The 13,074-nt window shown below is 32.1% G+C and overlaps 1 protein-coding gene across 1 annotated transcript in view; it reads left to right on the forward strand.

Annotated features, from left to right (window-relative positions):
- Positions 1–13,074, forward strand: part of LOC132609442 (thioredoxin-like protein CXXS1) — a gene marked incomplete at its 5' end in the record, with an annotated part of 38,941 nt that overhangs the window by 16,589 nt on the left and 9,278 nt on the right. The gene's annotated exons all lie outside the window — the stretch shown is intronic.

Below are 13,074 nucleotides of genomic sequence, written 5' to 3' on the forward strand. Positions count from 1 at the left end.
TGGAGTTGTTTTGAGCAGGTCGGGTTTTTAGAGCAACCCGAAACCAGTAGTTGCTGCTGAAAAAAAAAAAGTTTTCAGGTGACATCACCTGCGAACCGTAGGTCATGCCTGCGAGTCGCAGGTGATGACAAAAAAATATTAATTGCCCTCAAACTATTTTATGTTTTGTTTTGATTATGTGCAGTGAGGACACTGCAATGTTTGTAGTTGGGGGTGGCATGTGGTAGCACATTATATTTTGGATATGCATAAATTGTGCCCTTGCCGGGCTTTTGTCTTATAAATGGATATTGTGTGCCCTTGCCGGGTTTGTTTTGTGACTATTGGTATGGTTGTGAATAAACGTTGTTACAAATGGAACTTGCTCAAATTTTTGAAGATTTTGTTTTGTTGGCATGTTGTGGATTAGTCACTTTTGTTAGTTTATTTTCTTTCTTAGCTTCTTTAATTAGTCTTGTAGTTTAGGTGTAGGTGATCCTTTGAAGAAAAATTGTGGAACTCTAGGCTTGTTTGGTACTAATAGAATTAGTCTCTTGCATGTGAAGCGTTTAATTGAGCATACCCTTCCAAGTGGAATTTTAAGTGAAAAGAGAAGCAAGATGCATAGAAGGAATGATTTTTGTGACAACTTCTTGGCTCATTTTGTGACTATTTACCTACTAGATGAGTTTTACTTGGGATGATGAGATATTGCTCTATTTGTTCTTGCTTAGGAAGTAAAATCGATCCATCTTGACTAGTTCATATGCCATGTGTGGTGAGTGTTTGTTGAATAATTCTTGTGTTTACTTTTATCATCTAGAACTTGCCCGGTTAGTATTTCAATGCCAATTTTGATTATGTTGGTTGGAGAGATGACCTTGTGCTATCTTTGTGATTTTTGAAAGAGCCTCTTTAGCCTTTCTAGCCTACCATTGCATAAATAATATCACTAGTAACCCCATTCGAGCCTATGACCTATTATTTGATTGCCACATTACAAGCCTTTACCCTTTTTGATGAAAAGTCTCTCTTTTGAACCTTTCCCTCCTTGAACATGAAATTGTGAATTTGAGGCCAAAAGCCTAAGTTGGGGGTGTTAGTGTTGCTTGAGAATGGTGAAGGTTGGTGTTGTGGAAAAGTCAAAAGAAAGGAAGAAAATTTGAAAAATACAAAAAGGTTGCAAAATATTTGTGCAAAAAAATGTATCTTTGTGAAAAAAAAATAGAAATCAAGAAAATGGTTGCACAAAAAGAAGTTGGAATAATTGCGGAAACTAGTATGTAAAGGAAGGAGTGATGTTTTGAAATGAAGAGGAAAGTGGACAAAATGTTTTTTTAGTGTTCAAGGAGGGCATAGTCACTTGTATCCCAAATACTTATCCTACCCTTCCCTAAGCCTACATTACGAGCTTAAAAAGTCCCTATGTGATCTCCAACCGAATGTTCTTGAGTTAGTGATGATTGAAAATAAGGGCAAGCTTATGGTGTGATATTTGTTAGCACTAGAATTTCTTTGTTGAGTGTGAGTGACTTTGTGTATTTGTCCCTTGCGTTGTTGTTGTGAATATAGTGATTTTGGGACTTTCTTTCTTGTGAGGGCATATGGATTACGATAGAGTGGTGATGTTCAAAAATTTCAAGTTGAGTCAATTGAGCATATCTAGTAAGCTAGTGGTTTTGAGTCACTTGTTGAGGCTTGAGTGTTGTTGCTTTATGGTTTTAAATCTCTATTGCATTCTTGAAATTGTATTTTGAAATGAGGGAGTTATTTGGTTGAAGCTTCACATGCTTGTAGCCTAATTGTTGGTACCAACCAAAGTCATGTTTTTGTGCTTAAAGTGGATCCTCGTTGAGATTTTTGTTTTGATTTGCTTGAGGACAAGTAAAGACTTTAAGTTGGGGGTGTTGATGTGCCGTGAAATTACGGGATATTCGATGCTAATTCCTTATGCTTTTGTGACTCTTCAAGCACTTTTGTTGTTACTTTTTGTGTATTTATGTTGTTTTGTAGGATAAGATGCCCGGAGAGCATAACGGAGCAAAACGGAGCAAAATAGAGCAAAAATAGAACAATCAACACTTTCAGGCAGTAGCAGATGCTGCAGCATGTTGAACATGCGAGCAGCATGTTGTGCAGCAAATGCTGACAGAGAAATTGGCACAACATGCGACTCGCATGTTGCACCTGCGACACAAGATGCGAGTTGCATGTTGTGCACGAGGGTATTATTGTCCAGATTTTGTTCCCGTTTTTGAAATGATATAAATACTCTTTTAGGGTTTGTAAAACACATTTTTTGGCCATTCAACAAAAGCTTTGGAGCTATGGTCTTACACAACACCTTTGGAGGAGAAGATTGGAGCTCATTAATGATAAATTTCTCAATTTTTTCTTCAATTCCTTGCTTTGTATTGCATATTTAAGGGTGTTGTATTTTATTCTATTACTTGAATCTTGTTTATGATATTATTCACTATCAAGTGTTGGATTAAAACTCTTGTTATGCTTATGTATTGAATGATTTTTATTGCTATTGAAGTGAGTCTTTGTTGATTTAATTAATGTTATTCTTTAATGTTTCTTAAGGGATTGGCTAACCCTAAGACTCGCCCATTTACTTTGATTAAGCTCGGAAGAGGAAATCTAGGTTGGAAAAGATTAATTAACAAGAATTTGGGTCATTAAACCCATCTAATAACTTGAGCTAGGAATAGGAAAGTTACTTGAGAATCAATTGGTTGTGCTTGATATCACACTCTAAGGCTTGGAAAAGCTTAGAGTGAAATTCATTGATCTGGTTGGAAGACTTTCAATGAGATTTTAGAAACCATTATCTATTAATATAAACCCGCTCTTAGTTGTAATATCATAAAATATATTGGATCGTTACTTGAGAGTTCCTTGTATCCAAGTTTGTGGCCATTGATCATTTTACCCGCTTTCTAGGTTAGTTTACATTGCCGCATTAGTTATAATTTTTCTCAAAAACCAAAATATTATCTATCGTTTGGCTTAGCTTGGTAAGTGAAAGTTCCTTACTTTCTTAATCTCCTAGTATATTGTTCCCTGTGGAATCGACCCCGACTCATAGTTGGGTAAATTATATTGCATACGACCGTGTACACTTTCTCTTTGAGGAGTGGATTTGGACGTTATCACACCACTAAATTCTAAAATTTTAGGCTTTTGTTTAAGTCCTTTACTTTTCATCTTCTCTGTTATAACCAATTTTGTTTCAAAACTAACAGTTTAAATGATTTTAGTGAAAGTATTCAAATACTTGCAAATCTAATTCCTAATCCTCCTAAAACAGAGTAGATAAAAGAATGTGATGTGGTCATGCTGCATAAAGTAGTCTTCCTGCCTAAGAGAAATATTAAGAAAAAGCTTGCAAATTTTTACACTGAAGTGGAGGTCCTTCCACAGTTTTACACAGAGCTAGCATGGCAATTTGATTATAAGAATAAGGGAGGGCATAAATATGACTCTAAATAGTCTAAACACGGGAATGAAAATTTATTGCCACTATGCTGCATTAAGTGTGTACGGAAAAATAATATACGTGCGTAAAGAAAGAAATAATTAATACCTTATGTGAATGAAACGATCACAAAAAATTCTCTTGAGATAAATTTGAAAATGATTAACAATTAAAAAAAAAAAGATAGTTTACATTGATGTTTGTGTCACTTAAGAGTTAAGAGGTATATATATATAAGAGGTTACGAATTTGATCTTCATGCCAACTCAAATTTGTTAAAATTCAAATTTCAATATCATGTGTTTGTTAGAAAAGATAAGATTCTAAAATACCCTTCTCTTATAATCTATGCATATGATTTTGAAAAAGATATCTGAAATCGATAATATCAATTAATTTTTTTAAAATAATAAAATGGATGTAACAGAAGAAGATAAAGTTGGTTATTATTTGCTACCCTTATTTATTTATTTTTTCACATTTTCCCCATACGTTTTTTTTTCTCTTTTTTTTTTTTTTTACAAAATAAACTAATTTGTTATAATATTTAAAACTGCTATTTCAATTTTAGTCTACTCATACAAATAAAAGTGAAAGAATTCCTGTGAAGAGGCTTTATTAAACTTTGAAACATAAGCAATCTGTATTTTTTATGATTACGTATTTTGTAAGTTGTTTTTTAACATAGGTAATATCTTTTAATTATCTAAATGAACTGTATTTTTTGAAATTTCTCCATGCTCCAAAATTTAAATTAAACGCAGTCATTTTTGTTAGAATAGATATACACAAACGATAAAAAAATTACCGCATATATTCAAACACAATTATCTAAAATTCAACTATATGGATTTTACAATATCCATTAGGATAAGATAAGGTAACCGTAAGAGTTCATTTTGAAAAATGAACTCTGCCGTAAATTTTTGTTTCTTAGATCTCCGTGTAGAGGTTGTTGACACCCAATTTTGTCCCACCTTTCCTCGAAATACCTATTTTTTTCGTTTCCAATATTTTGACGACTTCAAAAAAATAATTATTTGCATTTTTACTATAATTATTAGCTTTTATTAATACCGGCATTTCATTATCCTTTCACTATCTTTACTACCGTCACTACTGCCATTATTATTATTATTACTATTATCACCATTATTATTATTTGTTATTATTATTACCAGTATTTGCGTTACAACATCTTACCACCTTCTGCATACGCATCGCATTTATTTCGCGCAATTAAATGATAGCGTTTATTTATTGCTAAAATATTATTGCACGGCTATTACAGCATCATATAATTTTATTACCTGAGCCATAATAATTACATATTTCGTATCAGGTAAAATTTTGTCACACTCAGCATATGGTTAATTAAAATGGGTCTTTTATTTAAATTCAGGAGCCAAAACTATTTCTTGCACTCAGTCCGTATTTTGATTTATCTGACCCAAATCAAAGCCCAATCAACTCATAAACATTTCGGACCAAATAACCAGCCCATTACCTATTTTCCCAACGGTCCAGCCCAATTCTACTTTTACCCGACCCGGTCCGGTCCAATCCCCTTATTTTACCCTACCTCTTTTCTCTTTCACTCCCTCCCTTCTTCATCTCCTGAGCCGCCACACCCCTTCACCCGACACAAACACCTCTCTCCCACGCTCACCTCTGCCATTCCTCCCTGCCACCCCCACTTCGCCTTGTCCCCCCCACGCCACTGTCACCCCCCACACCTTCCTGTTCCCCACGCTCTTCCCTCTCTCGCCTCCTTCAAACAACTATAAAGAAAGGGGAGAGATTCGAAAGAACGGCGGCTTCTTGGACCGAAAAAAAAACCCCACAGAATCTGGATTTTTTTTTAAAACTCTCCAAGTACTGAGGATTTTAGAGAGAAATCGGAAAACCCCCCTGAAAAAAAAAAGAGGTTCTTGAACCATAAAACACCTCAAAATCGAATCCTACCAATTCCTTCAAACCCTTTGAAAAGCTACTAAGTTTCACTGTTTCGAGTCTGAGAATCGAGAGCTCGGAGTTTTGTGTCGTTTCGAGGTTGATCGAAGGCTCGAGGCTCCATTTCGTTGCACCTGAAGAAGGTCCGCAACTCCCTTGTCTATTCATTTCATATTTTCCCTTTTTTAGTTACCTGTATGCATATGTGTTTATGTGCCAGCTTAGTTAGCAAAAACATGTTTTCCTGTGTTAGTTTAGTTTAATAGTTAAGCCTGTTTTATATGTTAGTCCCAGCTTAATTTATCGAATCCTATATATTAGCTTAGTTTAGTTTTATGCAGTCAAATATGTCTTATGTGTTATTATACCCTAAGATATTAAAAATGATCTAGTTGTTTTTTTTTTTTAGCTGGTTTAGTCAAATATGCCTCAAAAATTATGTTGGCTCTAGTCTGCCTGTATTAAGCATTTATATATTGGTTTTTCTTTAGTTCATCATGATTTGTGTGATGTTCTTGTTATGATTAATCGATTAGCTATTGTATAGCAAGATTCAGATGTTTGCTTTTTTTTTACGTAGTCTGGCTGCAAGGTACATGTTGGTCTAGTTCCTGCCTATCGTTCGCTTAAAGCCTGGTTTTGCTATTGTTTGTTGTTGTTCTGTTGCCAGGATAGATGTGGTGTCTTTGCATGTAAATTAATTTGAAGTGGTGCTGAAACTCTAGCATGACTGTCTGATATTGGTATTCATTTAAGTCTGATGTAGAAACTGTTTTGAGTTGTTTTGTGCTGAGTCATGTGTCTTAATCCCTTAATAGATATTCCTTGCTTGTTTTTTCTTATGCCAATTTGAAGATATGCTTAGATAAAAGCTTAACCCCAAAGTGATCCTAAATTGTTAAGAGTGTGCTAGTGAACTCATTTGAAATATATGGTGGTCTGTAATGCATTGGTACTGGGCATAGCTGTTTAGTTTACATATGTGTTTGTTTGAGCATGTTTTGTATGCCCTTTTGACCACTTATGCCCATTTGCACATCTTTCCTTTTTGCCCCCTTAAGTGTAGAAAGCATATCTCCAGTTCCAGTGATAACATTAAGTTATGCGAAGTCAGATGACTGCTAGGATTGAGCCTCGATTCAGAATTTCTATGTTTGTTGTCTCTAACAAGATTGAGAAAGTTTGTTTACCTTGCTCAAATATAAGAGTTCTATATAATGTTTGGCACTAGCATAAGCTCATCCCTCATGCCTGTCCTCAGCAGCCTCAGCATGCCATCCTCAAATCACCAACATGTACTCAATATGCATGAATTTCGATTGCTAGTATGTGCCTTCACGTAATTATATATGCTTGCATATTTTTTTCCTTTAAAAATGACTTGCTGTTTGAATGCTTGTTTGAATATCCAAGGGTGATATGAACCCTTTTCTATGAATTGAATGTGTTTTAGTTCTTTTTTTTCTTTTTGTTGAGAACCTGTTTGGGGGTTGTTTGGTCGTCTCTTTATGCATTCAAACACATGCAGAAATCTCAAACCTGTTTATATAAAGGGGTTCCATAGTTTGATATCTTCTTTTTCAGGGTGTATTTAAGTATACATTTTTTAGCTTTGGTTGTTTTGCTCAAGATAAAAAATCTGGAAAACAGTCCTCATCCCATTCATATGTCAAAAAATGGAATAACTTCTCATCTTATAAATAACATATGTTGAAATTGCTACTTATGAACTTGAGAGTGAGATCCGACAAGGAATCTCGTGCATATCGGCATAGCCAGTTGAAATATTTCAAAACATGAGTTGATTCTGTGTTTCGCATTGGCTGTTGTATGGTGATTGTTTGGGAATATCCTCAATATACTTATAAGTATTTCAATTTTGTTAAGGCAAGGGGCATACACTTGATATACATGTGATATATGCATCCAGGTGTACATATCTTAGGAATATCATGTATACGACTAAGATTGGCAGAATACATAAGGCCCATATTTTCCTCAGTTTAGAAAACTGAAGCCAGCGAAATTGCTATTGAGTTAGATATTAAATTTTCAAGTATCATTCACTATCATGCCGTCAGATCAGCAAAATATGTATTTGTGCAAGTAATAATATGTTGTAAATATTGGTTTGTTTTTGGGAACTTACAATATATATATGTTTAGCATTCGCTGATTACATGCTAATCCTTTTCTTTTCATTTTTGCATGATCACCACATACGAGTCCGAGAGACTCGTTCTTCGGCCATATTCGGTGTTGGGCTAAAAGCCCAACAGAATCTTCTCCGTGTTCGAGGCCCAAATTTCTGCTGGGCCGAGGCCCAACAACAGCAAAACAGACTGTAGCAACTCAAAAAGGGGGGGGGGGGGGGGGGGGGGGGGGGGGGGGCGCTGAGCCCATGCCCGATTGCAGCATTTTTTTCAAATGGGCTGAACCCATTTAAATTATCTATTCTTCTTCTTATTTTATGCATATTAATTTGTACTATACAACTAACTCTTTGTTTGTCTTTTTTCGTTTTCTTAGTTTAAGATAAAACCTTAGCGAAATTAATGGGGTTTAGTTTTGGTAATGGTTAGTTAATTTAAGGTGAACCAATAATTAATTCCATAAGATTCATTTCCTCCTTGGTTTTCGTCAAAACTATTTATAGCATCTGCAATATTTATTTTCATTAGAATAATTGATTTGCAAATAACGTAACTATATATACTTCAAGTAAAGGGAAGTCATATTTCCAAAACGTCACTAATACGCAAATATAAGCTCAAATATATTTTATATAATTCTTTAAGTTTTGAGCCAATTACGCATATTTTTTAAGCATAGTTAATAAAAGGACAAAGAAAGCTCACATAAGTTGTTTTTTTCTATATGTTTGCTCTTAAATCATAAAATCAATTAACATCTTATCATTTTGAGTTGTTTCAAATATTTATTAAAACATTGCACAAAAACTCGTGTTTTCGTCTATTTATATATTCTATGCAAAATCTTGTTTTCAAAAGCATTATCACTTAGAGCTTTAGTAACTTTTATAAGTTTTTATTCGAAATGGCATTTAAGATCTTCTTTTATACAAACCATTGTATTTTCTCTGAAACAACATTTATATCTCCTTTAAAACTTTAGTAGTATCTATAAGCTATTTTTGTTAATTTTAAATATTATATTTGCATCTTTAGCCCTAATTAACTCACCTAAGTTTGGCCGGATAACCGTAGTTAACGGATTCTAAAGGATGCCTAACCCCTTCCCTTTAGGATAATATAGAGCTCTTACCTAGAATCACATTGGTTAAGCAGACTATTAACAGAGGTTTAGTTTTAACTTTACCTTAGTTAACATCTGGGTGTCCTAATTCACCGTTAAATTTAATTAGGTGGCGACTCCTTAAAATAAGCAAAAATAGGAATCACCAATATGTTGTACTCCGCTTCAACCCGGTTAAAATGGGGTATAATAGAGGTCACTATCTCTAATTCTAAATTATAAACTAATGAAAATTATCTCTGTAAATTTCAAATTTCAAAAGCTTAATCCTTTGAATATCAAGTATTTCTATTGTATCTTTCAATTTAAATTGAACAATTTTAGAAATTATTACAATGCTTACTATGTTTGTCTTAAAATTGCCAAGTGGCTTGTTATTAGCTTGCCACTTGGTTTAACCACATTGCTTGTACTTCTCTTTTTTTATATATATATAGACTAGTATCCGTACCCGCGCGATGCGCGGAAGAATCAAAAGACCAATCCCATATAATTGTGATTTTGCTTACTTAATCACATCAGATTATATTGACTTTAAAAAAAAAAAAAATCAAACATTTTATTTTTTTACTTATTATCCTTCTTATTACCCCCCCCCCCCCACACACACACACACCACTAATATCAGAATGTATCAAATTTATTTATTTTGTTTTTAGCTTTAGCTTTTACTACCTCAATTATGTGATCTTATAAATAGAAAGAGTTTTTTTTTTATCATAATTTCTTTATAAAAATTTCTCATCTCAAATTTAGTAGTCTATCCTTATTTATTTATTTATTTTAAAATAAATTAATTAGTACCCCGCAAAATGCGCCGCCGATATTTAAAAAAAAAAAGAACTAATCCTAGCTAATAAATTAATACTCATATCTAATTTATAATATCATATCAGATTTAATTGCTTCCATTTTTAAGATTTCAGTCTTGTGGAGATCATCTTTTTTTTCTTTATAAGTCAATTGCTAATATCTTTCTGCACGTGAAAAATAAATTAAAAATTGTTAAAATGACTCCACACTTTTTTAAGTTAGAAAAAAACAGTTCTGATATCTAATTTTTATAATCACTATTCACAAATATTATTTTCAATTAAATAAAAACATGCTACACTCAATTTAAAAAGTTTATATTTCAAAATCAAGACCAAAGAATATGTTATAATTATTATCTGTTTTAGATCTGACACACCAATTCGCATTAACTTCACATTGCATTTTACTCTCTTAATTTTATCATCCTACAAATATTCAAATTGAATCAACTTGATAAAATCAAAACCAAAAAAATTAAATTTGAGAACCCCAGCCAATGAGCCCAATCTACTTGATTCCTTCGAATCAATCCAACATTTTGAACAAATATATGCCTCTTCTCACAATGTAATGCACCACAATTCCAACAATATACAGTGCACATCAACGACATCGTACCTTTGCGTGCGACCCTTATCCCGATCCTTCTAATGCAAATGTTGTGTGCATTGGATTGTCCTTTTTATAGTACACATCAATAGCGTGTGTGTATATGTAATAAAAATTCTAAATAAATGAAGCAAAAAGAATATCTAATATTATGTGCATACGGTGATATTTACCATATCTATCGAATAAAGGTAGGCCTCTAGAAAAATTCCTCCAAGTGCTACCAAATAACTGAATGGCTCATATTTCAGAGGCTCATGCAATATTTGGTTTTGATTTCTTCAATCTCCATGGTTTTGCTTTTTCTTCTGATAACACATGATATTTTGAACTTGCAAATCATCTTCTTCACTTGATATGTATTTGCTCCCCGGCCAGAACCTGCAACATAAAGTCCAATACAGAAAAACTTGATAATTATAAATAAATAGAGCTAATAATCATCAACAAAAAGAGGGAGAAGAAACAACTCTTGAAATAAGTATGCTGGCAAGAGCAGTAACATATATTGATTTATGTGTTATTGGAGGGGTGTATGTATAAGATGTAGAAATTCAAATTTGAAAATCATACCAATTGATAAGCTTATTTGAAAAGATATGGTTTTAAGATCATAGTAATCCTTATCTTATATCAAGGATTATGGCTAATTTTATCAAATAAAAAATATATATATGGGGATAAAGAGCACCTACATGCGTATTTCACTAATTTGTTTAATTAATGAATAATAATTAGAATATTTCTTTACATAGAAAGAGAAAGAAAGAAACAGGAAATTAGGAAAAATTAATACTTATTTCTATCTTATTAGTCCTCCAAAGTCATAAGGTTACGTTGCGATTCTATATCTACCGAGAAAATTTTGAGGTTTATCCTCTGAAAGATATTTTATCCTCAATTCAGATTCAAAATTATTTTAATTAATTCAAATTACAGATACTTTTTTATCAGTTTGTTCATTGTCAAATAATTATGTCACTTCATTCATCCAAACCACTGTTTAAATTATTATTATTATTTTTTAAAAAAAAAGGAATTTAGTGCTGTTAGTTTTTATCTTTCAATTCGATTTCAAAAAATTTATCTTCTTATTCAAATTCATTTCTAGTCTCAATCGAGTATTTTTATCTTTCAAACTTAATTCAAGTTAAAACTCTTTTCTCTCGTTTCATCAAATATGGAATTAATCTTAATCGAGTATTTTTTTTATCTTACAAACTTAATTCAAGTTAAAACTCTTTTCTCTAAATTCATCAAATATGTAATTCAACTTATAATTCATTCTTTTAATGATTTAAATTTAATGTTTTATTTTTTTCATAATAACAATTTTTTAAAAAGATATCTTTGAGTTTGATTAGTCCCTTTATCACGATATTGCTACGGATAAGTTTAGCACATTTTTATTTTAAATTAATGTGGATTGGTTTAATAAATAAACTTTTTCTTAACAGATATGTTTGAATTTGAAAAAGCCCGTTAATGTGATATTGTTAAGGATAAAGTATATGGCTTGCTAAATGCGGATAATTATAGCTTCCTTAAAAAATTCAAAAGTTTGTTTCTCATAAAATTATTTTTCAATTTTGGAATTTGATAAAAATTATTAGTAAAAGACTTGGTCCTAATTTTGATTAACTTTGTCCTAAAATTGCCAAGTAGCTTGTTATTAGCTTGCCACTGGGCTTTATCACATTGCTTATACCTCTCCTATTTTATATAGATAGATATAGATATAGATAAAGGTTCACACAATCGCATACCAATTCACTTCCTGCGTAATTAATTGTCTTTTAACTTTGTTTGTAGAATAGTTCACAAACTGAAAACTTGAGTAGAAGACCTGAGACCATAGTCCATAATCTAGCCACTTCTTTCTTTTTCCTTTTCCCATTTTATTTTTTTATTTTTGGATAGAACAAAACAATTTTCTGTATTTCATATATTGAAAAATTTAAAAATAAATAAATGTTAATATTTCTCATAAATCATAGGGCTCAAATATGTTCGGGAAAAAATTGCATTTCTTTAAGTGCATATTTTCGAATAAGTAAAAAAAATAAAAAATAAAAAACAGTATTTGTGATATTCTTATCGAAAAATCAACATATTAATTGGCCTAAATCACTAATCATAAGGCTTCTAATATCCACTAGTGTCCACTTAAACGACATATATATGCAATACACGAAAACAATTACAGTAATATTTCATAAGGCCTTTAATATTTATTAATATCTCTCGTAAATTGAACTCGTCACCAACCTTGGATGCTCAGCTTGTTATTATCATATCTAACTTTTATTTTTATATAATTATTAACTACACTAATAATGAAACTAGTTTTAGAGTACACGCTTTGCGTATGACCTATATTAATAAGTATACACTTCAAAAAATAAAATAAATATTATTAAATTATAAAATAAAAATTTAAGAAAATGTAAATCCTTGAAAATGATTAATGGTTATTATATTTAGCTAGATCAATTATAGAAAAACTTCCATCATATAGAAATTCGCAGACACATAACGTAAACACATATGAGATAAAATTTTAAAATAAAATATTAATGAATAACATTAATCCAAATATCATAAACATTTAACCCTGATTCTATTCCAGCGATAGTTTCTTCTTTCACGTCGTCTCACAAGATAGCTCTTTCTGCTGCGGACTCCAAAAGGCCCATCCCTCCACCTTGGCCATCGCTTATTGGAGACCAAAGGTTTAGGTCCTTAATTTTATGAGGAAAGGACACAAATGGCCATCCGGCCCAGACTATTGACAACCGGATGGTTCATGAAGCTTAAAAGATATTTTTAGCCTATGGAAACTAATTGCATGTCGTAGCCTTTTTCTAACTAATTTCAGTATATGTATAGAACTATATCATTGTTGTATAGAAAAAACATCATTGTTGTATAGAATATGTATTCCTACAACATGTGTT

Source organism: Lycium barbarum, chromosome 1, assembly GCF_019175385.1.
Source record: "Lycium barbarum isolate Lr01 chromosome 1, ASM1917538v2, whole genome shotgun sequence".
In the NCBI taxonomy this organism is placed as follows: Eukaryota; Viridiplantae; Streptophyta; class Magnoliopsida; order Solanales; family Solanaceae; genus Lycium; species Lycium barbarum.